General features: G+C 47.3%; 1 long non-coding RNA gene across 4 annotated transcripts in view; it reads right to left on the bottom strand.

Annotated features, from left to right (window-relative positions):
- The window catches only part of LOC103346136 (uncharacterized), a 114,139-nt gene that overhangs the window by 24,066 nt on the left and 77,624 nt on the right, over positions 1-12,449 (bottom strand). For 3 of the 4 annotated variants that reach the window (XR_016218335.1, XR_016218334.1, XR_016218333.1), the window contains exons 6-8: positions 10,254-10,373; positions 9,726-9,820; positions 1,128-1,271 (exon numbers count right to left, since the gene is read on the bottom strand). This is a non-coding gene — a long non-coding RNA (uncharacterized LOC103346136). The remainder of the gene's footprint in view (positions 1-1,127; positions 1,272-9,725; positions 9,821-10,253; positions 10,374-12,449) is intronic. The other variant, XR_016218336.1, reaches the window with a different exon arrangement.

The raw sequence follows: 12,449 nt of genomic DNA, 5'->3' as shown, positions 1-12,449 counted from the left end.
CTTAATTCACCACATACTGTAAGAACCAAACCACAAAACACAATACCTAAGGATTTTGAAATTTTGTGTTGTTTAAAACACAGGACAAACAGGGATTTCAATTCACCAACCGATGGTTTAGAACCAATTACACGGCAACCAGAGTGGATACTGCCCAGAAACAATGCCCCTGCCTTCTCAGACCTAAAAATGGTCTACAAATATCATAATCCGAATGATTTCAGTATTTCAAAATCGAATTTAGAAGTAAAAAGAACCTGTATTGAGTTATTCAGAACCTTATAGTTTTATACCTGAAACAAATATACTTAGGAAGTAATGCTACCCACTCAAAATTTCGGTGCCATCCTCTGATGATAAACGGAGTCCCCATATTCCTAGTTAATGCAATAGTATGACTGGGATATGTAAATTTTACATGATATGTCTTCCCAGATAACCACACTCATTAACACAATACAACAATGTATTCCTCAGGAACTTTTTCATAAAATTAGGGAAACACTGGATATCACAGAGGCAGAATTAGAATTCAGTGGGGCAATGACAACAATGTACAACCATCTTTTTGGGTTTAGCAGTCAAAGTTATTACTGCTGTGTTGGAGAACCTTCAATGCAAACTGAGAGAAACTATCTTAGCAAATTAGGAAAAACAGGAAGCAAAGCCTGTGAGCAGGAACTTCCTTCCTGGATGACCAGATCCACTTTCTCAGCTCCTATCCACTAAGTAGAACTATAAATCCAGAAAATAAAACAAGAGACCTGGAAATCAACACAGTTGCTGGGCATCTTAATTGCCCACCTATAAGAAGATGACTCACCTGCGGGCACCTGCTGGTTCACCCATCCTGGCATCAGAATTCAGCCAGGTAGGCTCACACCTCCTGGAACTGTCTGTGATACCTCCGAGCACATATATGGTTTACAATATACAATTTAAAATCTATTTAGAACATATGATATGAAATTTATAATATATAATAAAAGGTTATCATATAAAATACAGTATTCAATTTATAACATACAATTTATTCTTCCTTCCCAATGGCTCCTAAAGGCCCAAGTGTCCCCTGCCTGTGTCCAGGACCGGCGTATGATATGCACAAACATTTCAAGAAGACTCACCAGGCGAGGATGGACAAACCTGAGGGTCCTGTTGAATCTACTACCGGCAGCCCGGCCCTTCCTGCAGGTGTTGCTCTCGGCTGCTCACCTCCTTGTTCTTAGGGCCAGGGCTTAGCACATGCTCCAATGAAGAGCTCCACGGCGCTGGACACCAAGAAGAGAAAAGGGAAACAGCAGCACTGAGCACCCCTTTTATAAACTCGGTATTCAACAGCATACATCAATTCTGGTTGGATTACCTGCAGGCTCCAACCAATCAAAAAACAAAGACCAAGCCCGCGCAGGGGTGTGGCTCCAGGCTTCTCCTGGGCTCCTGCTGTCTGTCCCCAGTAGGCAGTGAAGCCAGGCACCAGCGCAGTGGGGCCACAGGTCAATTGTTTGCTTCACTTTTGTCATGGAATTTATTCCACCATTCGATTTAAAATTTGACAGAGTTTTTCTCTTTAGGTACAATACATACTCATCTGCTTTTTCTCCTTAGAGTGTTCAAATAAAGTGAAATTGCTTTTATAGGACTCATGCATTGGGAGTGGTGGCTGTTTTTCAACTACTGGATTACAGAAAGAAAACAAGGGTGGGATGCTGGCATTACAGGTGATGGCTTAACCCACTGCACCACAACACTAGCCCCTACCCACAGAATTTTAGAAGCCCAGTGAGTCAGAAACTAGATTGTCTCATTTGTGGAAGGAATGAAAATGTATAGTTTCGATAAGCCTGAATTATTTTTATTCCAGAAAACAAGTAAACACAAAGATATTTCAACTAGGTGATGAGGTGTCAGATATCATATTCATTTAGCATCATCGTTACCACTGCTGTATCTTTTCCTCTAACAACTGGTTGAGACACTTGCTTTAAATGTGTGGCCAGCTTTGGAAAGCTGGAAATCTTGATGCCAAGCTGATGTGAGATGAAATTTAAAACAGAGGCATACCAGCAAGAACCACAGCCTAAACCTAACTCTAGTGTTTACCTCTTGGCGATAGTTGGAAATCATAACCTATGTAAGTAAGAAAACACCAGATTCCACGTTAAGCACCATGTACACTGACCAACAATGCTTTACTCCCGGTGTTGATGGAAAGCACAGGAAATTTACCTCACTGTTTGTGGAAGTCTAGATGGATGCAACCCTGCGGAATAATGTTGAAGGACCTAGGAAAATTTTAAACAGGACTGTTCTTGTCTTAGCAATTCTCCAATAACACAGGTCATCAAAACAGTTCCAGGGATGCTCAAGTATGCACATTCCAGGTTGATCACTGCCGCATTATTTTAATGGTGAAAAATCAGAATTATCGGCCGGTGCCGCGGCTCAGTAAGCTAATCCTCCGCATTGCGGCGCCGGCACACCGGGTTCTAGTCCCGGTCGGGGTGCCGGATTCTGTCCCGGTTGCCCCTCTTCCAGGCCAGCTCTCTGCTGTGGCCAGGGAGTGCAGTGGAGGATGGCCCAAGTACTTGGGCCCTGCACCCCATAGGAGACCAGGATAAGTACCCGGCTCCTGCCATCGGATCAGCGTGGTGCACCGGCCGCGGCGGCCATTGGAGGGTGAACCAACGGCAAAGGGAAAACCTTTCTGTCTCTCTCTCTCACTGTCCACTCTGCCTCTCAAAAAAAATCAGAATTATCACACAAAATAGCAACCCCTTATGTTGGAATACAATGTAATCTTATACAGTCATTGAAGAGAATTAGATCTATGTGTTTATAATGTCTATATGTATAAAATGATCTATGTTTATTGTGTTTATAAGGTTTATAGTTTACTATACTGTCAAGTATAAAAAGAAAGATGGAAACTATCCTATTAAGAGCACAGTTCTGCACAAAGTCATTTCTATGTGCATGTGAGCACTGTACACACACAATACACCCACACCCACACCCACACACACACACACAATTTAAGGGAGGAAAAGCATCTGTAAGAGAGCACACCAAACTGTCAACAGTGCTTCGGACATCTCCAAACAGAACTGAGGAGTATCTTCCATTTTCTTTTTCAACTTCCACTTTCTAAATAATAAATTTTGTGATGTGCACACTTCAGGGACAAGTAAATCACATTCAGAATAACAAAAAGTAAAGATGCTGAACTTCATTTAAATTCTGGAGCCAAAAATCTTCAACATTTATAAAACTAAAATTCTGGGCTCTGGTATCAAGTTCCAGATGAACAAATGCAGCCAATACTCCAGGCTTTATTTATTCCTGACCCATAAAATGAGGCTGGGAACACCTGTCCTAGCCTCTGCTCTGGTAGCTCAGGTAGCTAAATTAAAGTTCCCGGGTAGCTAAATTAAAGTCATAGGAAGAATTAAAAGCCACTCCTGCGGTGCCAGCATCCCATATAGGCAGCAGTTCGAGTTCTGGTACTCGGATTCCAATCCAGCTCCCTGCTAATGTGCCTGGGAAAGCAGCGGAGGATGGCCCAGCTCTTGGGCTCCTGGCTCTTGGCTTAAAAATTTGCTCTGTGGGCCAACGCCGTGGTAAAGTAGGTAAAGCATCCCTCCGGCAGCGCCAGCATCCCTCATGGGTGCGGTTCGTGCCCCCGATGCTACTCTTCCAATCTAGCTTTCTGCTTATAGCCTGGAAAAGCAGCAGAAGATAGCCTCACTTCTTGGGCCCCTGAAACCATGTAGGGGACCTCAAAGAAGCTCCTGGCTCCAGCTTTTGAATCGGTTCGCCTCTGGCCATTGCAACCATTTGGGGAGTGAACCATTGGACGGAAAACCTCTCTCTCTGTAACTCTACCTCGCAAATAAATAAATAAATCTTTAAAAAAGTTGCTCTATCTCCCACTGCTTTTCAGAGAGAAGGTGGATAAAAAGGTGCTGTGCGCTCTAAATCCATTTGACAAAAAGGACTAAGATAATCTAAGATCAGGAGCAGTAGTAAGCAGCCTTTGAACCACAAAATAGAATAAAAACTATGTTGCTTAGCACACCAAGTGTTGGTCCACTACTACTCAAAAGCAAAGCATTTCATCCTTGTAATTATGCTCACAGGACACGCACTTATATACCCTAATGGTTGCGAAATTTTCTTCAGAATACTCAAGACTTTAATTTTTAAAGAAGAGAAAATGCCAGCTTTGATAAAATGAACATGCCTGCACTCGAAGGGAAAATTAAACCTTTAGGAAAAAAGCAATGAAACCACCAGATTGTGAAAAGCGTATTTTATCCACCAGGAAGTTTCTGAAAGCTGTTTTCTGTCATAAACAAACAAGTTGCCCAAACTCAGGACTGAACAACACATTCTACCAGTGCCACACAGCCACGATACTAAATTATTGTTCTTGCCAAGGCTTCAAATAGAGGGTACATTTCTAATTATGCTGGGTAAGCTCCAACTCCCTCAGTTTTGAGCAAGCAGAAAATTGTAGTCTAATGCTGCAAACTTCTATCAAGTTCCTAGTACCACGGGTTCAGTAAGTTATAACACACGTAAGATGGTGAATTTACTGATGACCAAAGATTGCCAAAATGACTTTTCACATACATTTCCTCAGGTTTTTAAACAAAAGGCATTTTAAAGTTGCTATAGCAATATAAAGGGAAAGTAAAGAATGACCAATCACACTGCCTCTGTTAAGGTCAGAGATGCTCTGTCTCATCTGCATTCCTTGTAGGCTGAGTCCTATTAGTGAGTCTCAAACTGAATTCTGCAGAACGGCATAGTTTCTAACTTCACAAGGCTGTAGTGATTGTATCTGGTGCCCAACACAGACAACCTAGTGCTGTGCTGCTCAAAAAATCCCAGCAAACCTTGTGGTCAGTTCAATTCTAGTAGTCTCTTCTGCCTTCTCATTAACTGCTACTTATATTCCTCTGTTTTTCTTATGACTTTCCCACATGGAGCATTCTCTAAAATACCTTCAGGCCAGACTTCAGCCCCTGGATCCTCAAAAGTGCAATAATGTACAGTTTGCAGGGCACTGTTAAGAGGTCAGGGAGAAGTCCCCTGGTGTTAATAGCTGCAGTAATATTGTTTTCTCCTTTAGACCACATCATTAAGGTGCTTTCATTATCCATAAAGCAATTCTTTATGTCACAGCAAATGAGATCCGGCACTAATTCAAATAGGCTAATTTCAACCTAACAAAATAATTTATTCCTAATAACTAAAGGACCAAGACAATGACCAAAATTTGTAAAGACTTGTTATGATACATGAGGGATCTTCAAACATTATATAAAAATATGTATTACAAAAAATATGCGTGGACTTAAAAAAATTTTACACTAAAATAAAGGTATCTTTTGATTCCATTTCCCATTAACTTTCTGAACTATTCTGATGAAGAAGAGAAAAAGCACGGTTTTAAAAATGAATCCTACCAGAGCAAAGGATGATGCTACATGATAATTTACAAGGGAGAAGCCAGCAGAGAAGAAGCAAGAAGCCTAACGCAAAAAAAATGCTGCCCTTCCTGAATTGCAAGGTGACTTGAAGCAGAGGAATGAGATTTCCTTTCCAAGTTAGAACAAATGCACACATTAGCATTATGTTCTTTTTTAAAAAAGATTTATTTTACTTATTTGAAAGAGTTAGAGAGACAGAGACAGACAGAGACAGAGAGGTCTTCCAACAGTTTGTTCACTCCCCAAATGACTGCCAATGGCCAGTGTTGAGCTGATCCAAAGCCAGGAACCAGAATTTTCTTCTAGGTCTCCCACACGGGTGCAGGACCCCAAAGACTCAGGTCATCTTCTACTGCTTTCCCAGGGCTTAGCAGAGAGCTGGCTCAGAAGTGGAGCAGCCGGGACATGAACCAGCACCCATATGGGATGCCAGTACTGCAGGCCAACACTTTATCCTGCTGTGCCACAGCGCCGGCCCCAGCATCAAGTTCTGATAGGACCATCTCCTCGTCCTGAGGCTCTGCTCCATACTACTGGAAAGACACAGTTTTACCTTCTAAGCTACACACAGATTTAGTGACAGCCTCCAGAGCACCATGGCTTGCTGTGCCACCCTGGCATCCCAGGAAGATCCCACAGTCCCAGCAGGAAGCACTCAGCTCCACCATGAGGCGGCACTCAAAAGTCTTCACCATGGGTGTCTGCAATCACAGTTGGATATCCAAGTGGTCACACAGATCCGAGGAACTCTGTTACATGTTTTCTGGCATCTGGAAACTCAGAAGTCAACTCAGTACATTTCCAGAGGCCAGAGCCCCTACACCTAGGACCAAGCAGCTCAGAACATGTCCTTGGGTGGGGGCAGTGAACTTCCCAAGGCAGGAAGTGTTCAAGTTGCACATAAAGTCCTGACCTCTGGTCCAAGATCCATTTGTGGGGCTCTTGAGGTGATCTTAGTTATAAGGGGGCTGCTTGGATGCAACATTTCTATCAGGGGCCTTGTCTGGACCTTGATTGCCAGGCTCAGAGCAGGAATAGAGCAGGGACAGACTGTCCCATGAGTCATTTGCGAGCACAGTTCTCAAAGTGTGGTACCATAGAAACACTAAGCGGAGCTGTGGGGACCCAGTACTGCTCAGAGAACTTGCAGGAGGTCTCTGCCACACAGCAGCATTCCAGTTCCTCTCAGTGCTCTAGGTCAGGGGTGAGGAGCCTTACTCTAGAAAAAGATACCAGTCCTAGCTAGACAAGACAAGAGGTCTCTAAGAAAATCGAGGAGCGTGATCACGAGACAGTATGACTAACTAGTCCACACAATCCTCAGGGAGCTGATTTAATAAGACATAAGTCTGCCCAGGTGCCCTGGAGTGTCACAGGATTAGACCTGGACTGGTTAAAGCCAATGGGTTATATTCAGCAGCCAGGGCCAACCTCATGGGCATGCAGCCTACATGGTCACACAGAAACAGTCACACGGCTCGCTCTCTGAAGGGCCTGCACTGGGTTTAAACCTCTGCTGGTGGTGTCTTAAAAATCCTCAAAACTCTGTCTTTGAACTTGTGTTTTGTAAGCCAGTCAAAAGAGCATGAGTCTGAGCCAAGGAGGTAGGTGGAAGAAAGGAAAGAGCTTTATGTTTTAGTATCTTTAGTGGCCCTTTACCCCTGCCTTTGGAACAAGGTCCTCACAAAATTGTGCAGCAGGCCCAGTTAGCAGTGGTGAGGTAAACCCCTCCCAAGTAGCCAGCCACACTTTGAAGGAGGGAACTGAAGACTAATCAGGGATGGGCTTTTGGTATAGCGACTAAGCCTCTACTGCAATCCCCACAGCTCATGTTAGAGTGCCCAGGATCAAGTCCTGGCTGAAGTCCTGATTCCAGCTTCCTACTACTCCAACCTGGGAGGCAGCAGGTGATGGCTCAAGTACTTACATCCCTGCCACTCACATGGGAGACTTGGATTGAGTTCCCAGACCCTGGCTTCACATACCTTTCCAGCTGTTGAGGGCATTAGGGAAGTAAACTAACGCATGAAATATTTCTTTCTTCCTTTGAAATAAATAATAAATAAATTTTAAAAAGACTAATCACCAGGGACCTTGAGGACTCCTCAAACCCTCTGGTCCTAACCCTACCAGCAAATCTCCTTTCATACCTCAAGGTCCCTCTTAAAAGTCAGTTCCAGTCCCAGGGTGGCAAGGTACCCTCCTCAGACCCCCCCGCCCCCCGCCAACAGCTCAAGACTCCCCACTGGTGTGAACCAGGACACAAGACCTATGTTAACAAATCACAGCATGAGGCCACAGCATTAGCAAGAAGGGTCCTTAGTGACACAGCTCAAGTCCCTGTAGTTATTTATGCTCCACACACAGACAAGCCCAAAGACTAGGACCACTGGTTTTCTCTGGCTACCACCTCTCTGATACCCCAACTCTGGAACCGATGGAAGCTGAGGTTCCAACCCCAGGAGGGACACAGCTCTGGGGCAAGCAAAGCAGGATTTAAACTGGAACTTCACTGATCTTGATATATGGCCTAGGGCAGGTTCCCACTTCCTTTAACTAATATTTAAAAGGCTATCAGAAGTGCCTCCCTCACAGACCTTTGAAGAGAATTAGACAGGACAATGTGGTATAATTCAAAAAAACAAAAACAAACAAACAAAAAAACCTCTTGCTTCCCCTCCTTGTGTTGTTATTTAGAAATGAGACAACGGTACCTTAAGAAGCCTGACAACTGAAAGTGCTTCATTAATGCTGATTGTGTTAAACATCCTTTCTTGTCCCTCCGACCTTTATTCTTGTGACCAGAGCCTTCATTAACCATCACTTCCTGTCCCAAGACGCAGCAGTGAGGGCACTGTTAGTTCTGCATATATCAAATACCAACTGTGACCAGGGACTACAGGAATGAAAGCAGAGAGATAAAGTCCTGCCCTGGACAAGCTCACAGTCTTGCATGAAATAGGTACACAGCAAATAAATGGTGATTAAATGGGTAAGTACTTTACATATATAAAGAGTGTGTAACAGAAATATTTCTGTAATGAAATACATCCAAAAGCTCTGGATACTTACCTCTGTCAGGGGAAGGAGAGAAAAGTATCACAGAAAAGGAAGACACCCATACGGGATGCTGGTACAGCTGGTGGTGGCTTCACTGACTATGCCATGGCTCTGACCGCCCCACACCCCCAAATCCCCAACAACCCAGGCTATTCCCACTTGTGATCAAGCTGTCTGTGTGCAGTCTGTGAAAATTCACCAGATTCTGTGAAAATTAATTCGAGCGCCCCATGCCCGTTTTCCTGCACACACACCTTATACTTCCGAACAACCTGGAGAAGAGAGGCCGTGAGTCAAGGTCCTCTTCTCAAGGACGCGACCAAGGCTACTGCTGGCCAGGGACAGAAAACACCCAAGACGCAACCGAGGCCATGGGAAAAGTTCTTCCTCTCCCAAACCCCGCCACCACCCACACCCACCAGGACTCCTGTCACTCTCCACCTCCCTTTCCTCTCCTCCACGCAGGTTTCTGCCCCTCCCTTCCTCACCTCCACACCTACACATCACCTTTTCATTCTCCTCCCTTCCTCTCTCCTCCCGCGTCCCCCTTGAGCCCCTCCCTCCTCCACTTTCTATCCCAACTACCCCTCAAACACACACACCCTCCCCGCTCTCTGCACCTCGGGCCCCACCCACCCAGTGACAGGAAGGCCACCACGGCCAACCATCCACAGAAAGAGCTGAGTGGATATGAAGCCAGGAGCCAGGAGCTTCCTCCAGGACTCCCACACAGGTCCAGGGGCCCAAGGACTTGGGCCCTCTTCAACTGCTTTGCCTGGCCACAGTAGAGAGCTGGAACGGAAGTGGAGCTGCTGGGACTCGAACCAACACACACATGGAATGCTGGTACTGCAGGCGGCGGCTTCACCCGCTATGCCATGGCTCCGACCGCCGCCCCACCCAGGCTTTTCCCACTTGTGATCCCGCTGTCTCCTCAAACACCTAGGAAAGCAGAGGAAGTGGCCCAAGGACTTGGGCCCCCGAACCCACACCGGAGTACTGGATACAGTACCTGGCTTGGGCTCCGGCCTGGTCAAGCACCGGCCATTGTAGCCACCTGGCACCTGGGCGGGGTGAGCCCACACACTGAAGATCTCTCCCTCACCGCCTCATCTATAACTCTGCCCTTCAAACCAGTCTTTAAATAGAAAAAAGTCGCGTACTTACTATGAGGTGTCAGAATCTTGGGGCAGGCTGGAACAGAGCAAAGAAGGATTCTTGGGGTTTCTCTAAGCTTCTGCTTTCTCCTCCCTGTGTGCCGTCTGTGGAAAGTCACCGGATTAGGTGCAAATTAATTCGAGCGCCCCATGCCCGTTTTCCTGCGCACACACACCTTACACTGCCGAACAACCCAGAGAAGAAAGGCCGTGATCAAGGCCTCTTCTCACGGATGCGGCCAAGGCTACTTCCCGCCAGGGGCAGAAAACCGGGGCCGTGGGAAAAGTTCTTCCTCTCCCCACCCCACGCCCAACCACACACTCACCGGGATGCCTGTCACTCTCCCCCTCCCTTCCCTCTGCCCCACGAGGGTTTCTGCCCCTACCTTCCTCGCCTCCACACCTGCACGCCACTTTTTCATCCTTCCCCCTCGCTCCCTCCTCCCACCTCCCCCCTACACCCTCTCCTCCACCTTCTATCCCAGCTACCCTTCACACACACACCCCACCCCCGCTCTGCACCCTGGGCCCCGCCTACCCAGTGACAGGAAGGCCACCACGCCAAACTCTCCGCAGGAAGGCCGTTTCTGTGTCTCTGGAACATGAACGCAGTCTTGAGGTGTAGTCTTCCGGAAGCGGCCAAAGCAAAAGACTGCACCTAGAAATTTCCAGAAGCCCAAGATAACTGATGCGGCCGCCTCAGACTGCAGCCTCATCTGAACCCGGCCTGAACCTGGGGGGCACTCACTGTGTCTCCTCAGGGTGGGCCACCAACGTCGAGGATGGCTCCTCAAGGCTTGTGCCAGCGCTGGGCAGGAGCGGACACGACGCTGACTCCTACCTGAGCACCAGCACAGCTGCAGATGCGCCTGCGGGTGCACTTCCAGGTCACAGCGCCAGGCGCAGGCGCACTCCTCACTGGCCGTCGCCATGGCGCAACGGGACGCATCTGCGCACTGCGACATCCCGCGTCCAGCGCCCCCAGGGTCACTTCCAGTCCCGCCCCTCCAGGCTTTACCCAGGCGGGGCAGCCGCTGGTGGCCCAGGTACTCTGCACCCCACTTCCCTGCCTCCTGGGAGTCCTCAATGGAGCTCCTGCCCCCTGGCTTCTGTTTGGCACAGCGCATGCTGTTGAAGCCGCATGGGGAGAGAAGCAATGCAAGCGGCATCACGAGCGCTCTTTCTCGCCAGAGCGTCCATCTGGGGGATCAACCCCCCAGGTGACTACAAAGGCCGGGGCTGGGCCAGGCCAAAGCAGATGCCAGGGACTTTATCCGGTGCTCCCTTCTGGGTTCAGGGGCCTACGTCCTTGGGCCATCTCCCTCTGCTTTCCCAGGTACGTTAGCAGACAGCTGGATCCCACGGGGAACAGCTTCCGGGAGGGACCAGCGCTGTGCGGTAGCGGGTAAAGCCACCGCCCACAGTGCCGGCATCCCATATGGGCTCCGGTTCGAGTCCCGGCTGCTGTACTTCCGAAGCAGCTCTCTGCTGCGGTCTGGGAATGCAGCAGAAGATGGCCCAACTCCTTGGGCCCCTGCACCCATGCAGGAGACCCCGGGGAGGCTCCTGGCTCCTGGTTCCTGGCTTCAGATCCGCTCAGCTCTGCCCTTTGCAGCCAACAGGGTAGTGGACCAGCAGATGGGAGACCTCCCTCTCTCTCCTCTCACTCTGCCTCTCATCCTCTCCATGTGTAACTCTCAATGAAAAATAAGAAAGATCGAAAAAAGTAAAAAATTTAAAAAAGGAAGACATAGCTGTAAATAAAATACTGCATCAAGACCAACTACTAGAGTTTGTGTAGAATTTGATATTATATGCACTACATACCCTATTAACACAGAATTTGAAAAAGAGTTTAACTTAGAAAAGATTCTGGTACACATTCCTTCTCTTCTTCCTTACAAACATTCTGTCTGGCGTATTCTCTGACTCACGCATCAGGAAATCTTTGCAATTTATTTATTCAGACTCTTACGTATCCACTTGCACAAGGACACGGAACACCTGTGATCTACACAGTTCTCCACAGAACACAGGTCTGCTTGCCAGTCACCACCCTTCACAGTCTAGCCCTGCATTTAACCTATGGAATGTGTTTGAAATGGGACAAATCCTATCTTCCACAAAGCAAGACAGAATACAGAAAGGCAGCATCTGAGGTCACTGTTGACATTTTCTACGTGCACGTTATCATGTTGGTACTTTTTCTCTCATTTCTCAATGTTAGATACATCAGCTAGGAGCTGCATCATAAGCAGCACTAGGTGTTGGCACTGTGGTGTTGTGGGTAAAGCTGCCCCCTGCAACGCCAGCATCCCATATGGGTACCACTTCCAGTCCCAGATGCTCCATTTCTGGACCAGCTCCCTAATTGCCTGCGAAGGCAATACAGATGGCCCAAGTGCTTGGGCCCTACCACTCTTGTGGGATACCCAGATGAAGCTCCTGGCTCTTGACTTTGGCCTGGCCCGGTCCCAGCCACCACTGAGGCCATTTGGGGAGTGAACCAGTGGATGGAAGATCGATCTATCTCTCTCCCTCTCTGTCTCTCTGCCTTTCAAATGAAAAACCTTATCTCTTTTTTTTTTTTTTTGAGTAAAGTAGCAACACCAGGACTTGAAACAGGGAATACCATATGGGATGCAGGTGTTCCAAGCAGCTTCTTAATGCCATCCAACATCAAATACCTGCCCCTGAAGGTCTTCTTACTCAACTTCTCATTTCACATGTGAGG

The sequence above is a fragment of the Oryctolagus cuniculus genome, chromosome 12, assembly GCF_051225735.1.
Source record: "Oryctolagus cuniculus isolate XC-2025 breed Fujian yellow rabbit chromosome 12, ASM5122573v1, whole genome shotgun sequence".
In the NCBI taxonomy this organism is placed as follows: Eukaryota; Metazoa; Chordata; class Mammalia; order Lagomorpha; family Leporidae; genus Oryctolagus; species Oryctolagus cuniculus.
Note: the sequence above shows the minus strand (reverse complement) of the source record. Positions and strands in the feature narration are given on the sequence as shown.